Consider the following 8,183-nt stretch of genomic DNA (forward strand, 5'->3'; position numbering starts at 1 on the left):
TTACTAATTACCCGTTTGATAATCAAAATTTAAATAAAAATTAAAAAATTATCAATTTTTGGGGCATTCCAAAAAAAAAATTACTGGTTTGAAAAAAAAACACGGGGGGGGGTTTTCCATTTTCAAGTATTGGAATATTGATATTTTTTTTCCTATGGGGGGAAAACCAGGAAATTTATGATTGGGGGGAAAGGGGGGAAAAAAAACAAAAAAAAAACGGAGCAAAAAGGGGGGGGGGAGGCGGCCTTAAAAAAAAAGTTTTGGAAATAATGTTAAGGGGAAAAGGGGGGGAAAGGGGAAAAGAAAAAAAAAAGGGGGGGTGGAAGGGGGGAGGGTTAGGGGGGTGGAGGGGGGGGAGGGGGGGAGTAGGGAGTTGGGAGTTGGGGAGGGGAGTGGGGGGGGGTTTTTGTGTTTAATTGCTTGTTCCAAAACCACAAATTTTTTTATAGAGTACCCTTTTTTTTCCCTTTTTTTTTTTTTCTTTTAAAAATCCCCCACCCCTTTAAACCTTTATTTTTATATAAAAACTTAAATAACCCCCAAACCGGGGTTTTTCATTCCCCCCCACCCCTGGCTTACTCTGCGCCCTTTTTTTGGGAAAAAATTGGGCTTTTTGTCTAGGGGTTGGATTTTAAAATTTTTCCCGGCACGTTTTAAATAGGGGGCCAATATTTTAATTTTCCTTTTTGGGAATAAAAAAAGGGTTGTTTTTGTCAAAATTTTAATTTACATTTTGCAAATTAGGGTTATGTAAATTAATTTTGGGTTTTTATATTAATAAGTATTTTTATAAATTTAATTGGATATATTTTCTACTTTTACCCTAAAATACCATACTACCATAAACATTAAAAGATAGTTTTTGTGTGTGTTGTTGTGTTGTGTGTGTGTGTGGTTGTGGGTGTGGTGGTGGTTGGTTTTTTGTGTTGCGGTGTGTGTTTTGGGGGGTGTGAGTGTGCGGTGTGTGTGCGTTTTTTGTTTGCGTTTTTGTGTTTGGGGCCGTGTGTGTGTGCGCGTGTGGCGTGCGTGGGGGGGGTGGGTGTGGTTGGGGTGCCATTGTGTTTGGGGGTGGTTTGTGTTTTGTTGGGGTTGTTGGGGTTTTGGGGGGGGTGGGGGGTGTGTGTGGGTCGTGTGTTTGTGGGGGTTTGTTTGGGTTGTGTAGGGGGTGGTTTTTGGTGGTTGTTGCGTGGTTGTTTTTGGGGGTTTTTTTGGTGGTGTTGTGTGGGGGGTGGGGTTTGGGGGTTTGTTGGTGGTGTTATGTGTTGGGGGTGGTGTTGTGGTGTTTGTTGGTTGTGTTTGGTTTGTGTGGGGGTGTGTGTGTGTGTGTGTGTGTTGTGTGTTTTGTGGCCCCTGTTGTGGGTTTTCCATGTTTGTTTGTTTTGTGTTTTGGGTGGTGTGTTTGTGGTTTTGGGGTTGTGTGGTTGGGTGTGGTTGTTTGGGGTGTTTGGGGGGTGGGGTAGTTTTGTGTTTTTGTGGTATGGGTATGTTTTTTGTGTATGGTTTTTGTGTTGCGTTTTATTTTGGGGGTGGGGCATGTGGTTGTGTGGGTTTGGTTTGTGGGGGGTGGGGGGGGTGGGGTATTGTGTGTGTTGTGTTGTTGTTTGTGGTTGGTGTTTTGTGTTGTGTTTGTGTTTTGTTGTGTGTGTTTGTGTGTTGTTGTTGCGTGTGTGCGGGTTTTGTGGGTGTGTTGCGTGTTGTGGTAGGCCCAAAGGGAAAGGGAGTGTGGGTGTTTGGGAGGGAGGGTGAGGGGTGGAAAGGGGTGTGGAGTGTTAAGTGGGGAGTGGAGTGGGAGGGTGTGGAGTGAGAGTAAAAGTGAGGGGGGGGGGGGGTAGTGAAAAAAAAGGGGTTGGTTTTAAGGGAGGTAGGGAGGGAAAGGGTAAAGGTGAGGGGTTTTAAGGGGGAAGAGTGGAAGGTGAGGTGTGAAGGTGTGGGGAGGGTGAGTGTAAGTTGTGAGGGGAGGGTGTTAGGGGAGTGGAGGAGGGGTTGAGGGGGGAGTGGGGGAGGGGTTTAGAGAGGGAGGGGGAGTCTGATTTGAGGGGGTGAAAAAGTGAGATTGGAGGGGGTTGAGTGGAGAGTGGGAAAGTGAGTTTTGAAAATAAAATGAGGGGGGTGTGAGGTGGGGGTTTTTGGGTTTTGAGTTTGGGGGGGCCCGTGTAAGGGGGGGGGGTGTGAGTGGGGGTTGGGAGTGTGAAAATTTTGAGTGGGGGTTGTTGTGTGGAATTTTTGGGAGATTGGAAGTTTTTGGTTTTGGGGTGGTTTTAAGTTTTAAGTTGGAGGAGGGGTGAGTGGAGAGTTGGAGGGGGGGGTGTGTGAAAAATTGAGTGGGGTGGGGGGGAGGGTTGTTGGGGGGGGAATTTTTTTGGAGGAGTGTGAGGGTGGATTGAGTGAGAAAGGGTGGGGGGGGGTTTGGGAAATGAAAAATTTTGGGGTGGGGAGCCCCCCGGGGGGGTATTTAAACGGGGAATAATATTTTGGCATTAAAAAAAAATTAACCCCAAAACTTCCCGTCCCTTTTAAATCCTGGGAAAATTCAGCCCGCCTTAAAAATTTTTTCATTTTTCAGGGGGGGTTTTTGGCCAGGGGACTTGCGGGGCTCGTCTTGCCAAAATCAATCTGCAAGAATGGAAAAACCGGGGGGGGGGGTTGCCACGGGGGATGCAAACACCCTTGCGGGCCGGGGGGGGTTAATCCTCATGGTATCTGCATGTTTTGGGGCCCCACACAGCTCTTTTTGGGGAAAAACCCAAATAGGCAGTAATTATTTTGATTTACCCAAAATTAAAAAAACTATTTTTTCCCTGCTTTCCCAGTAACTTTTTTTTGTAATTTGGGGTTTCAGAATTTTTACGTGGGGGGGAAAATTAAAAATTTTGCAGGGGGAAATTTTTTGCAAAATAAAAAAAATGAATACAAACAAAAATTTTGCTAATTTTTTTCTTCAAAAAATATTTTTTACATACATTTATTTTTTTTTCCCCTTTTTTAAATATTTTCATTTTTTTGGGGGATTCTAAAATCAAAAATAATTGAGTTTTATTTAAAACCCCAATATTTTTGTACAAAAAAGTAAAAAAAAAATTAAATTTGGTTATTATAAAAAATTTTACCAAATACCCTTTTTTAAAATCCATGGGGGAAACTAAATGAAATTATAAAATTTATACACTACATAAAAAAATTTCCCTTTTTCCTTTTTCAATAAAAAAAAAGGGGGTTTTGGGGGGACCTTAACTTTTCACAGAACACCCAAAATAGAAACAGTTGTAGGTCACCCTATGGGCGTTCCCCCAAATAAAACCCTTTAAACCGGAAAACCCTTTTGCCCCCAAAGAAAAAAATGATTAGGGGGGGGGACAATTAAAAAATGGGGGGACAACAATATGGGGGGTTTCAAAGTTCAGGGGAAACCCTTCTGAAAAAAAAAAACTTTTTTCTGAATAATTTTTTCACTAAAAAATTTTTTTTATTTTTTTTTTTTTTTTTTTTTTTTTTTTTTTTTTGCAAATATAGGGAAAAATTTTTTTGGTAAAAAACTAAAAGTTGAACAAAACTCAATTTTCTATTGGTGAGGGGGTTTATGGGGGGGGCCCAGCATTATGTACTTTTCAAAGGGGCATTCTAATATTTAGGATATTGTTTTTTTTTTTTTTTTGTTAAGTAAAAGACAAAATGGAGGGTTTTTTGGGGGAGGAAATGGGGAAATTCCCAAAAGTTTTTGGGGGCCCTAAAAAATTTATTTTTATTTTTAGGAAAAAATTAACACTATATTTCCGGGGGGGGGCAAATGTTCTGGGAGAGGGGGAAAAAGGGGGGGCTCTGAAGTTAAACCCACTCAAAAGGGGGACTGGAAAGTTTTTCCCAAAATGGGAGTGAAAATTTTTTTACTGAACTTTGGGGGACAGAGAGTAAGTTTTTAAAAGGAGTTCCCCTTGCAGGGGTCTTTTCCAAAAAGCTTCCAAAAAAAAAAAAAAACGGGAAAATTATATGCTTGTTGGGGGGTTTATTGTGAAGTGGGTTTAAAAAACTGGTTCTCACTTCTCATTGGGGGCAACAACAAGGGACCACTATTTTTTCCTGGGTTTTTTTGGGGAAGGGGGGTTTACTCAATTCCTTTTGGTTTTTAAAATTTAGGGGTGATTCAAAATTTCTGCTTTTGCGGGGTTTTTTAAACCCCCCCGTTTGGAAAGGAAAAAAAAACTCGGGGGGCCCTATGGTTTTAACAAAAAATTCCCCCAGGGCCATGTAAATCCTAACAATTTAATTCATTTTTTGGGGTTTGATTTTGCTCGGTTTATCAAAATTCCATTTTTTTCCCCCCGTTTTTTTATTCTTTGGGCCCCCCCCTTTTTGGTTTCTTTTTTTCCCCCTTTTTAAACCCCTTTTTTTATTTTTTGATCCCCCCCCCACTTTTTTTTTTCTTTTTTTTTTTTTTTTTTAGAAAAAAATTCTTAAAAATTTTTGGGGGGTTTCCTGGTTTAGGTGATTTAAAAAATAAGGTGGGGGCCCATTTAAAAATTTCAGATAAAAATTATGGGGCAGGGTTGGGGAAATTTTTTATGGGAAACTGAAATTTCGCTTCCCGATCAGGGTCAACACATATACTGAGGAACTGTTCTATGGAAATTTTTCCCCCGATCAGTGGGGGGTTTTTTTAAAAATTTTTACTAAAGTTATTATAAACTTACTGATACGTAAAATAAAATAAACACCTCTAACCTTAAAACCTTTTAACACTATTCATGAAACATTACTTTGTGTGTAAAGCTTATTTGGAAGATACATTATAGTGATTTAACCCTTCAATTAACAAAGCCGTTTAGGGCTGTTTTTTTTGCCCAGGGGGGATTATTATATGGGCCTGAAATTTTGTTTTATTGCTTGCCAGGGGGAGGTGTCTTAAAGTGGCGGTACAGCAAAAGGTGGTTAAGTTGAATCCCTACTTCCTAAGGGGGGACTAAAGTTTTTCATTAATTTCATGACTTTTTTTTTCTTCTGCACAAAAAGGGGGTGCTTTTTTTATGGTTATAGAGGCAAAAAAAAAGGTTTCTCAGGTGGCCAAAACTATCATAAAAAAATTAATATTTACATATACATTTTTTGTAGTTATACATCTATAAAAAAAAAAAAAATTTTATGTGTATGAGAGTGGTGATTTTTATTTCTTTTTTTTAATATTGTTCATTAACTAAATTATGTGTGTGTGGTGTGTGTAGGTTAAAATAATCAACTACTAACCTTTTGGCCAAATTTATGAATGCATTTTGGAAAATATTACAATTTTTTTTCCTGTCACCCAGAATAAGGGGGGGTGTTTGTTGGCCTATTCCCTCTTGTAACTTTTCTTTTTTCTTGGTTAAACAGGATACCACAAAAAAACCACTGATGCGCGAATCACCATGTGCCGGAGTCACTTTTACAAAAAAAAAAAACATTTAAGCTTCTACAAATTATTACTTATACCAATGAAGTCAGCTGTTGTTAAGGTGCACCAATAAAACATTTGTACATTATTTTTTAAAAAACTTTTCAACCAATATGGGGGGAGATATTCATGGGAAAAACATTTACCAACCAGAAAGGGAGTAAGAGGGGGGGGAGAGAAAGGGAAAGGGGAAAATAATTATGAAAAAGAAACCGGCCAAACAAGACTAATGGGGGGACAACGGACGGCAAGCAAGTAAAAAAATTATTGGGGTTCTCGGCCACACGTCCCACTTTTCAGGCCAGGGGGGGGGGACCAAGGATACTGCTGCATTAAAAAGAATTCGGGAGGAAAAATGTAAGCAAGGATCGCTGGGGGGGGGGAAGCCGCCGTCGTTCGGGGTGGGGACTTTCCGGTGTCTTCGAAGGGGGAGGGAGGGTGGGTTGGGGGGGGGGAAGGGGCCCTTTTTCCAGGATAGGTAGGTTGAAACGTCGGGGGAAATTATTTTGTTCATGGGGGGGGGGGGTGGGGGATCCCATTGGGGATTGCGTTGTAGGGTTAGGTTTGAGGGTTTTTCTGTGTGGCCATGGGAAATGGGGTGCGGGGATCATGTGGCCAGGGTTGTGGGGGGGACCCCAAGGGGCTCTTGATGGCAAACCACTTGGCTTTCCCTTCCCCTTCCCCTTCCGCGGGGCTGACCCAACGGGGCAGGGGAGGGGTTACGGGGACCTGGAAAGCCCGTTTCCCTGGCCCCTCCACTCCGGCCCCGGGGAAGTTGCTGGGGGGGAGGGGGCAAGGTGCGGGGGGGAACCCAGTCACTGGGCTTGCGAGCTGGGCCCCGACGACACGGGGAAGGAGGGGTTTATTTGTTGGGCAGGAATGGGCCCCCTGGGGAGGGGGGGGGACCCAGGCGGCAGGGAAGGAACGGGCAAGACACCACCCAATTTTGATGGGGAGGCCGGGGCGTGTCTTGACCCTGGGGAAGTTTGGGGGCTGGGGGCTTGCTGCCCACTGTTCCTGACGCTGCTGCGGGATTTTTTTGCGGGGGGGTGCTGTGGGGGCCCAGGCCCCCCCAAGCTTGTGGGCCGAGGAAACTGGTTTTTTGTTGAAGGGAGGGGGTGAAAAGGGCCACCCGCCTCCCGGGGCCCCCCGGGGGTTGCTGGGGGGCCAAGCCATGGGAAATTGCCCAGAGAAAAAAGCCCATTGATGGTGAGGGCATGGCCGCCGGAATTGCAAGGGAGGGGCGTTTTTCGTTTCCACGGTGTGTCGGAGGTGGGCGGCCAAAACAGGGAGGCAGGAGGGGGAGGTGAGGGAGGGAAAGTTTGGCAAGCGGCCGTAGGCTCCCACCAAGAACCCCCCCCCCTTCCTCCGGGGCACCCCACTACGGCTGGGACCCCCGGTTTTTCCCCCTCCGCCATTTAGGGCTGCAACAGGCGCAGGGTGCTCTGCCGCTGTGCGGGCAGGCTTGCGGCTGCAGGTCGGGGCTGGACGCCCAGAGGGGCTTGGGGAGTGGGGGGCCAAGGGAACCGAAAAGGGGGCCTGTTGGGGGGGTGGGTGGGTGGCCCGTGGACCCTAGGGAGGAACCTTGGGGGGGGGGCCTTTGTGGCCGGGGGCGCGGGCGCCCCCCCCTCCCCCCGGGACAAGAACGATTTCCCCCGGTTACACCTTGGCCCCTATGGGGAATCCCCCTTTCGTTCGGGTTTGGTGGTTGTGTTTGGATGGTTGGCTTGTGGGTCTCGGGGGGGGGCGGTTGGACCGGGGGCCCGTTGGCACCATTTCCCCTGCGGTGGGCTGGCTCGTGACGTCATCCTGCTGCTCTGCGTAAAGGCAGTATTTCCTGCATTGTGCTTTGGCGGGGAGGTCCGCTGCTTTCAGCACCGCGTCGTGGCTGTGGCGCTCGAAGGGGTAGGGGAATGGCTGGGAGGGGCGGGTTTCGTGTTGATACGTTAGGTCTTTCGTGTTGATTGGAAAAACTACGGGATCGAGGGCCTTGTTTGTATTTAAAAATCCCCATGTATAAATGGTTGTTTTTTCTGAAACGATATCTCGGAGGTAAATCACTCCACATGGGGGTTGGGCGGGTTCAACAGGGGGGGGAAGCTTATCTCACAATTCTGGCCTTTTCGGTTCACGGGGCCCTCGGGTGGCATTTCCTCGCCCGGGTTCCAGCAAATATTCGGGGATTGTGCGGGCATGTAATTTACGTGGGCAGGACGTTGGCTGGCTCAACGGTTTTTCCTTCTTCCCTTTATTTCGCAATAAATTTAAATATTTCCGGTTTTTTTCTTTTTGTTGTAAAATATAAGTCGAAAAATTATTTTTCAAAGGGTCTAATCATACGGTTTTTCCCCAATACCCGGGGTTAAAAAACAATAATTTTGCGGAGCTTGTGGATTTTAAAAAAAGGGGGTGACTGTGCTGTACGGCAAATACAATCGTCGGGCGAGGGGTGGGGACATTCGTGGGCTTAGGCCAAGATTTTATCCGCTCTAATCTATTATTTTTCCCAACTCCATAAGGGTTCTCTTTTTTCCCTTCCTCAACCACACGGAAATTTACAAAGTTTTCTCCGCGGGGCCTCGGATTGGCCAATAATCCCAAATTCGGCACAGGGGATTCCCTTTATTTGTCGAAAAGTAACCAGGGAAAATCGATAGGCCAGCGCCGGGGGTTGCGAGGGCGATGGCTCAGGGCTGTTTTTTTTTCTTCCATTCAAGCTGGAACGAAAGGCCACCAAACACGGGGCGGGGGTGGGTCGGGG

This window comes from Penaeus chinensis, chromosome 42 (assembly GCF_019202785.1).
Source record: "Penaeus chinensis breed Huanghai No. 1 chromosome 42, ASM1920278v2, whole genome shotgun sequence".
In the NCBI taxonomy this organism is placed as follows: domain Eukaryota; kingdom Metazoa; phylum Arthropoda; class Malacostraca; order Decapoda; family Penaeidae; genus Penaeus; species Penaeus chinensis.